At 46.5% G+C, this 15,612-nt stretch overlaps 1 pseudogene across 2 annotated transcripts in view; it reads left to right on the top strand.

Annotated features, from left to right (window-relative positions):
• Window positions 1-15,283, top strand: part of LOC144130258 (very long chain fatty acid elongase AAEL008004 pseudogene) — a 35,400-nt pseudogene extending 20,117 nt beyond the window's left edge. For both annotated transcript variants that reach the window (XR_013314034.1, XR_013314033.1), the window contains exon 2: window positions 13,645-15,283. The product of XR_013314034.1 is annotated as a very long chain fatty acid elongase AAEL008004 pseudogene, transcript variant X2 (transcript). The remainder of the gene's footprint in view (window positions 1-13,644) is intronic.
• Window positions 15,284-15,612: the final 329 nt, after the last annotated feature.

Genomic DNA, 15,612 nt, shown 5'->3' with positions numbered 1-15,612 from the left:
CATTCATTTCAGTGTGATGAAATTGGATGGTGTACTAAATATTGTTCAGCAGTAGTTTTTACTTTCATGGGTAATATCCGCAGAGGAAGGCAGTCCCTGCACCGCTGAGGCATCATTTTAACAACGCGCTTCCAAAGGGATTTCCATTCTCTCTATAGCTGAGTTGAACTGGGTTTAGTTGCGCAAAGGCACCTAAGGCTGTCATGCGCCAGACACTAGGTATAGTTAATTGTTTTGTGCAGAATTTTATATAAAAATGTAAGAACATCGGCGATGTATAGGGCCTAAAAAGTTAGTTCTTACAGCCAAGCGATAATAAAGCACGAAAAGTTTATAAATGGCTTATGGTAATAGCTTTTATAAAGGTCAGGTAACTTCAGCAGCCATCCTTGGCTGGGCAAGGATCTCGAGGCTTTAAGCCAATGAATGAGAAGAAATGAGAAAGTGGCTGATGTGTAAAAGATAAGTGATGTGCTGGGTTAGAACTCAGTTTATCAAGAAAACCCGCCCCTCTTAAAAAGCTAAAAACATAATTTATGTCAACAATTGCATTATCACCTAAGAGCAGAAATGGGTGAAATAGGATGTGTTCATTATAAAATTGAACAAAGTACTCTTATCTTAGTTTTTCGAGTTTTGATCATGAGGGTAAAATATGGTTTAGTGTGAGCTCGTCTCCACACCTTTCACAAAGAGGTGTGTATTGATTCGCCAGTAAGAAGTTGTCAGGTGTGTGTGTCCTATGCGGAGATGACAAAGTTACATGTATACAACGTTCCTAGTGTGTACAGCTCTTCCATTCCCCTAGGACAGGCTTACAAGATGTAGCTTGTTGTTTATTTCATTATAGCAATTTGTCTGTCATTTAGCCTAAAATTACCACGTATTGGATTCTCCCTAAAGCATAGAATATATACGACAGAAATCTATTTTGATAACTCCAAAAAACAGCCTGAAAAGATAGCCTCAAAGTAACCCGGCACGTAAACAGTTAATGCAACGCAACATCACGGTACCTCGGCTCCAGTATCGTCAGAAAACCTTCCTGGTCATAACAATGCGCTATAAACAAAGACAGGACAGGTCCGACAGAGTAAAGGTGTGGGGCAGCCTTGGCGCCCCACTCAGATGACTATGAGGGGTATCCGTACCACCCCCTCCCTCCACCCCCTCCCGGCTTCTGCGCACGCCTATGATGTTTGCGACGGCTGACGATGGCTGGAGCGCAGTTGAATTTGACTTGTAATTCGCTTGTGTCTGACCGAAGGATACAGTGCACGCTCTTGATGTGATCATAGCCAGAAATTCTGGATAAAAGCATTTTTGAGCGAGAAATTGTTTACGAATTCATTTTATTCATATAATGTAAGATTTCGCTGTAGCAATCAATATATCCGCCAGTTTGCCTAACGGCTGTCTTGTAGCGATTTTTCTATTCACGTTTTAGGTATGGCCAAAAGCGTTCCCCCTTTGGTTTTCGACGGCAGGGTGAACTGTTCGATGTGAGCCCTGGAAACACTTTGAAAGAAAGATTTTGCTACATATAACAATAATGGACAATTCCCTTCAATATTTCCGTAACAGCATCTTACAATTTTTCAACTATCAAAACTTTTTTGGCCGTGAAAGCTAGACTTGCACGCGCGCGCAGAAAACATTGCCGCTTGTTTATCTCGGCAACCCGACATAATGCAATAGTTCGCGCGCCTTTTGAGTTTGGCCTCAAAGGTACGCCTTGAACGAACAAAAAATTAGCAAACCACAATAACGTGGATCGCGGTTCTAACGCGACAGCGTGGAAGGCCTCATTGTGCAGAAAATCTAGTGTCGGCGCTGTCGGCGTTGTCGGTACCGAAGTCGGCGTTGTCCGCGAAAAATGACGAGCATGACTGGCAGGTGGCGCCGAGAATGCAACCTAGGAAGCAGGTGGGCCACCTAGGTCACGTGCCCTTGTAGCGCCATCACAACCTCCCCACCGGATAGTGAGCGAACTGCCCTCCGTGGCAGTGACAGTTATATTAATGATTGGTCGCTCGGGAAGAGCAACCTCGGCCGCACAAGGCCCACCGGTGGCAGCACCTGCCACCGCAGGGCAGTGGCGCATCGCTTAACCGCTGCACCACTGCTCCAGGAGGGGTATGATTACTCCAAGGGATCTATGCATGTAAAGTAGAGAATGACCTTATGCACATATCGGAGTTAACCCAATACGCTATTGCGTCACACCATTAAGGCTGAGCTTAAGCTTCCCCTCCAGTTTTTTTCTTGCTCAGCACACGCGTATCTCTTCCGCCGTGACACTCCAGAATTAATGGTCTTCCGAGCAGCATGGACAAAGCGGGAAGCCGCACACTAACCTTAGAGAACACACCTATGCGCGTCATATAATGAGGAAATCAAGAAGAACCTGAAGAACCCTAACTGCCAGATTTATTTTTATAGAAACTTATAAACACAAATGGAGCCATATTTGCTCTGCCATTCCTAAACTTGATTGCTGTGAAGCAGTAGTTTTGAGGCCAAAGTCGAAAGTAGGGACAGATTCCACACGGCTTCTCGGGTCTTTGAGATATAAGCTAACTGCAACGTGTTTCCGTCGGTGAGACGCAAGTGGGAGAAAAGTGAAACTGAACTACGCACTAGCTATTGTCAAGCACCGCAAACATACCGAGAGCATTATCTCGGCTCAAACTGTCAACACTTCGCGGCACTGGCGTCAGGACGAGCCAAGCTGTCGGGCCACCGTGTTGAGCGTGCTGACGGCGCTACTTGCATAAAATGGTGCAAAATATTAACAAAGACGGTGGTCGTTGTGATGTGAGCGTCATATTTTAGGTACGCTCATGACGCATCAGCGCTAAGTCACATTGAAAATGATGAGAAGCACGAGACGGTTCACATGCGCTGGGTAACAACCCAAGGTTTTCTTTAGAGACATCATATATAAATAGAGCGCTGCCGCCACAGTATATAAGAAGACACACGCCGAGGCCAAAGAGGAACCAAAACATTCAGTGGAGAGACTTAACACTGTTTGCGTGTGAGAATGCGAAAGCGTTACTGCTCCTGGATGCAATGGCATCCATCCACACACTTAAACACGCGCGCGTAATACACCTCCCGGAACGCTGTACGACAAACGGTCGCATCAAAATTTTGATGAGGAAGTCTGTGAACGCATACAATTGATGGTTTATGGGGGTTTAATAATCTTTAACGAACACTGACGTTGCGCAATGCACCGGCCTGCAGCATTTCGCATGGATATGTTCATTACATGGATATGGCCGGGATATGTTCTTTTAATGTTTGGTGACATCGGAAGACGCACAGCAGCATGTAGACGAAGGCAGCGGACATCTGAAGTGTCGACAACAATGACGCCACCATGAGTTTCCCCGCACTTCTCCTACGCAGTAAGGAGAAATATGAATATCGAGGCGGTTTTAATAGCTGATTACGTCACCATACTATATTCTAGCGCTAAACTGCTTTGTATGCTCACAAGAAGCCTCAGAGATTAGAATTCTTGAAGAGCATCGAATAAAAAAAAAAACATTTCACATTTCCTTTAAATGTGAGTGTCCGCATTAGCCGAACAAGCACAAACGCTAGTTGGAAATTAAGTGCGCATGGGTACCTGCCAGACATTGCTAACCATACCGAAAATTTGAACCTATTCATGAAAGAGTGAAGCATATAGGCAAAGGCGAGGACAAATACGAAAGGGAAATCGTTGAGGCCAAAGAAATGTTGGCGCATTTAAAAAAAAGTACCAGTACACCATCCATCCATAGGATTCAGGTACAAGGAACTGGAACCGGGTTCTTAGGACTCGTGCAGCTGTAACTTACGCTTATTGGCCATGTTCACTGTTTGATCGAAATATCTGCCCCGCCTCTTTTCTTTTTTGGTGGTTTATTTTCCTTGTGTAGCTTGTTATTTCTTGTTGCGATGTTTTGCCTGTTAACGCGGCTGCTGATTGTATAAAGAATCATAAAGAATCCGGTGCTGCCACAATAAATCCCTTGGTTGTCGGCGCCTGTCTAGCTCTCTTAGTTCCGTCCACGGAGTAAGAGAGCCGAGAGCGCCGAATCCAGTAAGAAGGTTATCAATTTATTTATTTCTTTATTTATTCATATCATTATTTATTTACTTATTTATTTCAGATACCTCAAGTGCGCTTGTGTGAGCGCTTTACATACGGGTGGGCTAACAACGTGACGTTAATAGAACGTTGTATCGATGGCTTTCTTGAAATGGTCCGGGTTCGAAGGATGGCACTTGTGAGAAGACTGCTCCAGTCACGAGCTGTTTGGATGAAGAAGGAGTGAAGACGGGTCACGGTGCAAGCAGGAGGTGGGTAAACGGCCTTGAGTTGGTTTGCGCGGGCTGAAGAATGTAGAGCAGGCTGGATAGGACAGTTATAAGGGAACTTGTGATATATTTTATGAAACACACAGAGCCTAGGAATTATACGCCGTTGCTGGAGGCTAGGAGGGCATCCATTATTTTTTAGGGACGTAACACTGGCGGAGTATAAGAAGTTTCAGTACATGAATCAAACGGGACGCGATCTTGAGCAAGTTCAACGCACTTTGTTAGGTTAAGTTGAACGGGATCCCAAATGGCAGATGCGTACTCTGTAATTAATGTGTTATATGCTAGTAATTTAACTGCTAGTTAAGTCAGTCGTAAATTACGGCGAAGGTTGCTGATACTTTTGTTAGCATTGTTATTTATCCGCGTTATGTGGGTAGACCAGCTAAATGTACCCGAGATGTCAACTCCAAGATACTTGATGTAATTGACGGATGAGACACTGGAACCTATCAGAAGATAATTTGGGGTTGGGTAATTTTGTCGCCTATAGAAGGAAACAAGCGCAGTTTAGTTGGAGTTAAAGGCCATCAGCCGTCTATGACACCATTCCTCCAACCTTTGTAGATACCATTGAACAACATTTTTATCTGCAGCGCTATTAATAGAAGGGTAAATGACACAATCGTCGGTGAATTAACAGATGTTTAATGAAATATCATTAGGTTAAGTCGCTGATGTAAATAAAAAAATGGAGAGGGGTAAGAACTGTGCCTTGTGGCACACCAGTGAGTACGTCAGAGAGAGTAGATTTGTTGTTGGCTTCTACAAATTGCTGACGGACTCTGTCAAAAAGCCTTCTTGAAGTCGATGAAGAGAGCGCCAACAGGTATGTTAAGCTCTATGTTAGTACTTATCCGGGAAGAAACAGCGGAAGTAGGATATCGCATGAAAGTCCTTTTTGAAATTCGTGCCGGTTAGAGTGAAAGAACTTAACAGATGTAAGGAAATCAGTGATTTGTGAATAAATAAAGGGCTCCATAATTTTGGAACAGACGCTGGTTAGTGATATGGCCGGTGGTTATTGGAACCTGGTTTAGGAACTGGAACAATCTTGTGCACTTTCCAATCATGAGGGACGTTGCCGGATGGCAATGACTGCATACAAATGTGAGTCAAAATAATATTTGTGGTTTCCTTGATATTTTTGAGCACCTTAGCATTGATGCCGTCGAAACCAGCTGATAAAGACAATTTTATAGATTCGCGTTAGTTTCAAGATTCCTTTGGATGAAAATGTCATATCTGGCATGATGGGATGGTTATACGAGGAAGCATGCTGGAGGTTATCGTCTGGTTCTCTTGTGAAAATGAAGGAAAAAAGGTTACATTGAATATTTCTGCTGTCTCCTCGCTGGGTACAGGCTTTCCTGCCTGATCTATTAATGAAACTGGTTTTCCTTTCTGAGAAAAAACATCAGAGAACGTTTGACAGGGCATTCGGTAGGTGGAGCTAGGATTTGGTCTTGGCTGCGTTCCTGTATGTCATACGTGCATATCTATAAACGTAGATATATGCTCCCGCAGGGAGCAGAGTTGCGCAAATGTTTTCCGCGTGCCGCTCGTAACGCTATTCGTGGAGCGGCGTTCACGTGATCCCGCTGACGTCAAGTGTTCCATTCGTTGAGGCGGAAGCGACGCGACAGGTGCAACGCTGCTTATTCGCATGCGCAGATTTCCCTGAGGTGCCACGTGCAAGAACCTGGCGCCACCTTCTCGTGCGCTCTGGTATTGGCTCTGTCACCAGCGGCGAGCGGTACGCGCTAGCGTACACGCTATACTAGAAGCATCTGTTTGCCATACTGTGTACTGTGTTCATCACCATCATCATCAGCCTGACTGTACCCAGTGCAAGGCAAAGGCCTCTGACATGTCTCTCCAATTAACCCTGTGCTTCGCCAGCTGGCTGAACCTTATGCCTGCAAACTTCTTAGTCTCCTCCGCCCTAGTAACCTTCTGCTGCCCCCTGCTATGCTTTTCTTCTCTTCGAATCCACTCCGTTACCCTTAAGCACCAGCGGTTAACTTGCCTCCGCATCATATGCCCTGGCGAAGGCCATTTCTTCCTCTTGTTCTCTAACCCACTCTGACCGCTTCCAGTCTCTTAACGTTACACCTATCATTTTCCTTTCCATTGCTCGCTGTGTTGTCCTTAACTTAAGCTTAACCGTTTTCGTTAGCCTCCATCAGCGGTCATTACCTGGCCTAAGTAGACGAATTCCTTTACCACTTCCAGCACCTCATTGACATTTGTGAACTGCTGCTCCCTGGCTAGACTGTTCAACATTATTTTGGTTTTCTGCATGTTAATTTTTATACCGAGCGTTGTGCTCTGCCTGTCTAACTCATTGATTATGATTTCCAGTTATCCTTCTCAGTGACTCAGCAATGCAATGTCATCCGCGAATCGCAGATTATTTAGGTATTCTCTATTAACTCTTATCCCTAACTGTTCCCAATCGAGGCCTCGGAACACCTCCTGTAAACACGCGGTAAAGAGCATTGGCGAGATCGCGTCTCCTTTCCTGACGCCTTGCCTTATTGAAATTTTATTGCTGACGTTATGAAGGACTATGGCAGCTGTGCAGTTGCTATATATATCTTCTAGTATTTTGACATAAGGCTCTTCTATCCCTTGATTACGCAAGGCCAGTATGACTGCTGAGGTTTCTCCTCAATTGAATGCTTTCTCGTAATCAATGAAGGCTATAATAGGAGCTGGTTATATTCTTCGCATTTCTCTATCAACTGTTTGATGGTATGAATATGATCTATTGGTAGAATATCCTTTACAAAAGCCTGCCTGATCGTTTGATTGATCGAAGTCTAAGGTTGCCCTGGCTCTGTTAGCAATTGCCTTCGTAAAATCCTTGTAGGCAACGGACAGTAAGCTTATCGGTCTGTAATTTTTCAAGTCCTTGGCTTCTCCTTACTTATCAATTAAGAAAATATTTGCGTTTTTTCAAGCTTCTGGTACGGTCGAGGTCATAAGACAATGCGTATACAGGGTGGCTAATTTTTTAGCACAATCCCCTCTTCGTCATTTAAAAGATCTGCTGTTGCCTGATCCTCACCAGCTGCTTTTCCCCTTTGCATTGCTCTTAAGGCTTTCTTTACTTCCTATTTCGTTACTGGTGGGATGACGCATTGTTGTTCGCTACTGTCTCTCTCATTAATGATCTGATTACACTGGCTACTCTATAGATTTGTGTAAATCTCTTCGGCTACTTTAACTATCTTATCCATATTGCTAATGACATTGCCCTCCTTGTCTGTAAACGAATATATCTGGTTTTTACCTATGCCTAGTTTCCTCTTCGCTGCTTTTAGGCTACCTCTGTTCTTTACAGCATGATCAATTATCTCCATATCAAATTTCCACTACTGTGTTATGCTTTATTAAATGCATATACATCCATTTCATTACATGATTCAGCAAAACGCTGGGAAAATTACCGTAGACTTCCGCACGAATGATATGGCAGTGTTTTTATTCGAAAGTTTGCACTACTGTTGCATGAATGACTGCGAAATTCAAGAGTAAAAGGGAATTGTGTTGCTTGTGATACATGCCAGTTTAACTCCGGCCTAAGAAAAATCAAGACAAGTACCAAACACCGCCGGAGATGTCCTAATCATGGCTCCTGCCACAGGAGGAACGGCTTTCCCGCCGAGCATAGAACATAATGGCCTTCCTTCGTGCAACTCTGCACCCTCCGGAAGCATGCACAGGAACAACAGGGTCGCCTAGGCTCCTTCTAATTTTCCGAGAAAATTTCTTTGCAGCGGTGGGGTAGGGCTATATTGAGGGCAGCAGTTAGGAGCAGCGCTAGCTCCGCCCAGCCAGAGCAGAGTGGTCATCGGTGGACAGCCTTTCCAAGCTGCATTCATTGTCTTAATCCGCAACTGAAGGACGCGGCAAATCTGAGCGTAAGTTCTCGCTTGAGACCGGTGCAAGCGAGGATAGGAGGGGGGGGGGGGGGATGCGTGTACCTGCAAGGGCCAGGAAGGAGGTGAAGCACTGCCTCCCGTCGCTGATCGAGGAAACGTCGCTTGTGGAAGGACACCTGCAGCGAGCTCCTCCCTCATTTTCGCCGGCACAAAAGACGGACGAGAAGGCTTGGAACGTATGCAGGACTTTTCTAGAAAAAAATCCACCGCGATGCATGCACTGTGTTTTTCCGCTACATGCTTTCTGCGTGCGTGCGTTTCAAGTTTTTAATTATTCAGTTGACATGAGTGGGTGTGTGTGTGTGACTGCCGTTTTTGTCTTGTTGTTTTTACTCTGGCGTGAATGCGGTTCAAATAGAAACACCGTTGAGCAATGAAGCGATGGTCGCGTTTTAAGGCTTTAAGACTCGTTGATAGGTTTCAAATGCAGGCGTTTCTTTTAGCCAAGCCGGTTTCGAGAAACTCCTCTCACTGCGTGTGCTCGGCAGCCAAACGCTTATTACATGCGTGACTTCGCCCACATGTATAATTTATTCGCCACAAACATTTTTATTCAGTCTCGGATGCTTCAAGCGAGACGGTATTTCCCTCGACGTTCATGTTGAGAACCTCCGTAGCACAGCTTTCGGAGCTGTGCAAGCAACGCTGCGTTTTTATGGAGGAAAAACGCTAAGGCACCCGTGTGCTGTGCGATGTCAGTGCACGTTAAAGATCCCCAGGTGATCGAAATTATTCCGGAGCCCTCCACTACGGCACCTATTCTTCCTTTCTTCTTTCACTCTCTCCTTTATCTCTTCCCTTACGGCGTGGTTCAGGTGTCCAAAGATATATGAGACAGATACTGCGCCATTTCCTTTCCCGTAAAAAAACCAATAAAAAGAAGCAACCCAAGGAGTGCACGATGAAGAGGACGCGCGGGTAGTCATCTGTGTTCGTGTGTACAGGTATACTCGACCTTCGGATGGGCTCTCAAAAGCGTTGTCACGTGACAGCCCGGCTTGCGGACCATCCGGCCCTTACATAAATGATCTATGCGCAGTCTATTCACTCGTTATAGACTCTATTACCTTCCTATAGATATTTCTTTTTGCCAGTTAATTGTCTATAGACTGCCTTCAGACAAAAGTCTACTAAAAGTGTATCGCCATAAATCTATAGATTGTCTATAGACTGTCTCCACGATTTGTATTGTCTATAGACTGTTCTTTAGGAATTGTCTACAGGCAGTCTTTAGACTTTATAGTCAGAAGTCTATAGACAGACTGGAGACTGTGTCAAAAAATTTTTTTTAAACGGCGACCCGGTCAGATCACCGTAACCCATGTTTGATCACCGTGCTTGATGTTGATCACCGTAACCCGGTCGGTAGAATTGAAGCCAAACACTTCGCGCAGGTATCTTGCGTTGCGTGTGCGGGCCAGTCTTTGAAACTGTCTGTGCTTGGTAAGGGTCGCACGCAGTTGCAGCGCAAAATCGGTGAAGGTTTTCAATTAGCAAGGAAGGTGATAATTAAGTTCTTTAGGATGCCCACTCTTGCTTTTTCGAAAACACAAGGAACTAAAATGTTTTAGAAGCAGACTGCCGCGTGCGCAAAAAATCGTTTATTTTTTAATCCACCGCTGCTGCGTTCATGTTTCACTGAAGTGTATTTATGCGCCTTTGGTCTAAGTGAAAATTCATCTGATGTTTAGCGTCCATCCTGTGTGCTTTTACTTCTTGGCTGCCGTCTGAACGCTGGTACTTTTTATAATATGGTACGCGTATGCTTACTGGTTTCCATTCCTTTTTATTTTATCACTGAAGTATTCCTTAGTGCTTAGTGCTTTTTCTGAACATAAATTTTGCCCATCTAAATTACGAAGTGTTTTTTTTTTAGACTGTACACTTTCACCGTTCTTGCGCGTTATATATTGTAAAAACAAATATCTTGGTTGTTTTTATTATTAGTGTTATTAGGCCGTGCCAGCCAGATGGCACTCAGCCAAGAATCGGCCCTTCTCTGTCTGTCTGAAATCATGATCCATATCATCGTGCAATCTGCATAAGGCACTACCTTATAGCTTCGGGTGGAGCAATTACGACCGACCGTGAGCGCCTCGCACGTGTCAGCCCTTTCCGCCCGCGTTGGAAAGTGGTGCTCTGCAACCTGCCCACGAAAACAGAGGCAGACGGGATGGGTTGGCGATTACTTCTCAGCTCCCTTTACCCCACACTGGTTTGCACCACCTAAGCGCTGCTCTTCCTCGCCTCTCCGGTTTTTCTAGGATTGCCCTCAACCGCTGCTGACAAATCAGAAAGATACGGGCCTCTGTCTGGTTGTGGCAACTGCAGCGACACCCTCAGCGGCTCGAAAGGGACAGTCATCGCGTGCCAGCCGTGGCACAATTTTCTTCCGTCGCCCTTCCGGTGCGGGCGCGCCTTCGATTGTCGGGCGCCCAGTCGGGACGCGTGGCGCTACCGCTCAGTGTAGGGGCTCTTGTTCTCCGCCTTCTCAAGAAATCTGAAAACAAGCATCTTGAATTGCTCGGTTGTGCCGGAGACCGACACCAAGTCCTGCCCTGCTTTGCTTCCCAGTAGCGACTGATAAACAACAAATGCATAGGCTTATGGTTTCTGGGGGTTTAACTTCCCATAGCGACTCAGGCTATGAGAGACGCCGTAGTGAAGGGCTCCGGAAATTTTCACCTGCGGGTGTTCGTTAACGGGCAATGACATCGCACAGTACCCGGGTCTCCAGACCAGACAAGGGGAATCGGCAATCATTATTCGTTCGTGAATTTTCGGCACAATCTCCTGGTGGAGAAGAGCCAAAAGTAAAGAATGATAGGCGGATTCACACTGGCGAGTCGCGGAGGTTGCGCGAGAGGTTTAAATAGATTTGTTACGCGGCCTTCCCGCGTTCCTAGGGCTTCGGAAACCGTAACTAATTGACCGAAATCAGGCACGCGACTTTTCATACTCGCCAGCGTGAATCCGCCTTAACTCCTGTATAGAAAACTTCGCGCATCGCACCCCGTTACGCACGGTAGCCAGTTTGCATAGAGTCCAGCTTGGAGTGGCTTTAAGGAGAGCTTACCCTTTCCACCTCGGCATGGCGGATTGTCGTGCCTGCGGCGCAGCAGCTGCAACGATAGCATGCAAAGACGCAGTTCTTTCTTACTGCCTCCTGACAACACTTGAAAAACAAAAAGTGTTGTTATCTAAGGCGCTGGAACTTTTGGGCGGCCAGCCATCGTCACGGAAAATGATTCTTAGGCTCGTTTCACATGCTGCAAAATACACCGCCTGACACTGCAAATTCGTTCGCAAGCCGTCTGCTGCAGACCGAGTCCAAACCCATACCGAATGAATTTGCAATATCGGACGGTGCAACTCGCAGCATGTGAAACGGGCCTTAAGGCTGGTTCACATGCAAGCGACTTAAAGATTGAGGGGCGCGTCGCAGCCGCGCTGGATTTGAGCCGCGGCGGAAGCATTCGCTTGCATGTGAAACAGGCCTTCGGCGTTGATTCACACCAGCGCACGGCAATGCAACTGGCATCTCAGAGGCCCTTTAGTTTGGCACTAGGTAATTTTCACGTGCATGCAGCCTATATACCTCTTCTTCGTGGGTTTGATCCCGGCCGTGGCTGGCGGATTTCGATGGAGGCGAAGTTCTAGAGGCCCATGTACTTTGCGATGTCAATGCACGTTAAAGAACTTCAGGTGCCGAAATTTCCGGTGCCCTTAACTATGGAGCACCTCATAGCCTGAGTCGCTTTGGTACGTTAAACCCCCGCAAACCATCTTCTTTTTAGCTTGCATTTTGTTGTTCTGTCCCCGCAGGGTCTATGATTTTTCATTCTTTTATTACGCCCCGTATGCACCCTCCCCTGCACCATATTGTACAGCATCAAACCCTATGCTCGTCATGCTAACCTCCTCTCTCCTCCTTTCACCCCTTCCTTCCGAGAGCGTGAAGTCGAAAGCTCGTTGTAATGTTAGTTAAAACTTTAACGTCTCCGTATCTTTTGATCGTTACTCTGCTTCCGTTTACACAGGTAAGCCGTCTCGATTTTCTCACGAGTGTTAGTTTTTTCTTAGTCCTGTTACGATTGCGGCTTGTTCTTGCTTATCTTTAGATTTATGTTCACTGGATCCTATAAATTTTTGTAAAGATTTGCGAAAATGCGCAAAGATTCTTGGATGTTAAGTGCATAGTCGGGCAAGCAGGACGAGATTTTTGCGCCCGCGAGACTAGCTTAATAAGGTGAACCACGATCCCGTGTTTTGTTCAAGTTAGGTTTGTCCCATCACTCACCTATAACACACTTCTTATGTAATCACTGATGACTTTTGTTTTTTGTGCAAATCTTTTGCAGAGCCCAAACATTTGTTGCTGTGGAAAGCATTCAGACACGCTCTACACCAGCCGCAGGCGAACTCGTCAGCGATTGTCTTATGAAATGCAAGGCGAAGTAAATAGCCCAGACCTAAGGGGCGCAGCGAAAATGAAACAAAAAATTGAACAAAACAAGACCAAATTTACACCTACATAAAACACGGGTCAACAACCTTGGATACACGCGTCCGTTTGGTTTGCTTCCCCACTGGCTTGCGGAGTCCTTAACAATCCGTGGCCTTAACTCTCAGTCGCCGCCCAAAGAACGAGCGGGGAAAAAAATAGCCGGAAAACTAAAAAGTATTATCCAACAGAGCGAATAACCCAAAAACCTAATAGCTACGGAAGAGGCAGCCCTTATAGTGAAAACATCTCCGCTGAGACGTCCAAAAATTATGTCCTCTGACGTCGCGCGGTTTTCAATGTCTTGAGGACGATGTCCCGTCATCGTGAACGCAGAGTTGTCATTCGCCAAGACTAATTTTATATACCTGACAAACGCAGTGGGCGCACCCTCCTCAACCGACCGGTCGTGCCTGCACGCACGCACGCACGCACGCACGCACGCACGCACGCACGCACGCACACACACACACACACACACACACACACACACACACACACACACACACACACACACACACACACACACACACACACACACACACACACACACACACACACACACACACACACACACACACACACACACACACACACACACACACACACACACACACACACACACACACACACACACACACACACACACACACACACACACACATATATTAGTCGCGAATACCCCTTTCCTTTAGGATTTCTTTTCATCGCCAGTTCCTCTATCCTTCGCCCTCATCTCCATACGGCTTTCGACTCAGAAACTAGCGTGCCTCGGCGGAAAAGCTATATAAAATCGCGCGCGCTACGCAGGCCAAGAAAACAAGCACCGGTGGACAGCGAGGGAGTCTTTGAACCGCGATGGCTGCACCAATGAGAGCCGACGACAGTGCGCTGTTCTCTCTGCAGAGGGATCCGCGAACAGTGCAGTGGACCTTCCCGGGCAACAAGCATATGATCACACTTTTACTCGTCGGCTACGTCTACATCGTCAAGGTGGCCGGCCCGTGGTTCATGAAGAACCGCAAGCCGTACGACGGCATCAAGCCCTTCATCGCGCTCTACAACCTCTTCATGGTGATGTGCAGTGCATACTTCGTCGCAGCTTTCGCGTTTACCGCGTACGTGCGTAATGGCTACAGCTTGCTCTGCCAAGGGATTGACTTCGACGCCAGGGACGAAGGGACCATGGCGCTGCTGAACCTGGGCTGGTGGTACGTCATGTTGAGGATAGCCGACTTACTGGATACTCTGTTCTTCGTGGCGCGCAAGAAGGATTCGCACGTGTCCTTCCTTCACGTCGTGCACCATACCCTGGTCGTCTTCAACGGCTGGTTCGGACTAACCTACGGACCTGACGGTCATGGGTCGATGCTCGTGGTCATCAATGGTTCGGTGCACGTGATCATGTACGCGTACTACTTTCTGAGCCTCCTGGGTCCCGCTGTTCAAAGGCACCTGTGGTGGAAGCGCTATATCACGCAGATCCAGCTGACGCAGTTCGTCATAATGTTCGTGCATGCTTTGCTGCCGGTTTTCTTGAACTGCGGATACCCGAGGTCGCACTCGTACATCACGCTGTCCCAGCTTGTCTTCTTCTTCGGCATGTTTGTACACTTCTACGTAAATAGCTATCGGGTCAAGCAGAGAAGACTTAGTGCCAAGGGTGGCATTAACGGCAAGGTTGAGTGAGCTGCAAGATCTCTCGAGCACGCTGTTTCGTGCGTGTACAGTGCATATGTTTTCCTCTTTTTTTTCCTATTACAATTTTTCTGGTGCAGCCCTGTGTATGTGTCATTGACTGCCGTGCATTCACTGGTGGCCGCGCGAATAACTTTATTCGTCAGAACATCATAAACTATCGAAATCACCCGCACAATAATTAGCGCCAAAGCTAAGGAGTACAGTCTTAAATTTCTTCTTGTGCGTTTCCACCTATGAACAGTCTTTGTGTAACCGGAGTGAGAAAGCAGATCAAAGTAATGTGCGGGTTGATGGACAAATTTTTCTCTTTCGGAGCCCAGGAGAGTGTTGATGCCATATCATGCTGAAGGGCGAAGTTGAACATCTTAGCACGAAAAAAAGGGGAGCTTATATAACCTCTATATGGATTGTATCACTCTGTACACCATTGTTGTACTGATTTGGTATGCTTTGGAAGGAAGCATGTACAGTAATAAAAAGACAAAGTGACTTTGGTGGATCTAGAGTCCTTTTTAAGAGCAATGCCGACGTGTTGCGGTGCTCAGGCCTGAATTTTCATTTTTCTTTATCGTTCTATGATTTGCCAAGAAAACCATTTTCTAAAAAAGAACAGGTAATTAACCATACAATTTTCAAACTAGGATCGGATCCTACAACTTTCGTCCGGTTTGCCGAGCAGTGAAGACTTAGCTTTAGGTGCAGACCAGCTTTCCTTATTTGGGCAGCTGCATTCTGAGACGGTTCTCAAGAGCCATACTGTAATATCGCTGTCGATCTGAAGATCCAACTCCACGCAACCTGATTTGGGCCCCCGGTCACCAGGGCCTCCAGGGAAACGAACAGGCCGATCAGGCCGCCCGCGCACTCTCTCCCCGGGCTATCTCCCTGTCCTTGGAAGGGTACTCCCAATCAGACAATCTGGCCATTACATTCAAACAAATCACCGATTACTACAAGGAGGAGCACCGGCGCTACCCGGCCCCTTGTAAGGGTCTGGATCGCGCTGACGAGCGCCTCCTCATCAAAATTCTCACTAACACTGTACTGTGCCCGGCGGTGCTTAAACACTTCAATACA

Source organism: Amblyomma americanum, chromosome 4, assembly GCF_052857255.1.
Source record: "Amblyomma americanum isolate KBUSLIRL-KWMA chromosome 4, ASM5285725v1, whole genome shotgun sequence".
NCBI classification, from domain to species: domain Eukaryota; kingdom Metazoa; phylum Arthropoda; class Arachnida; order Ixodida; family Ixodidae; genus Amblyomma; species Amblyomma americanum.
Note: the sequence above shows the minus strand (reverse complement) of the source record. Positions and strands in the feature narration are given on the sequence as shown.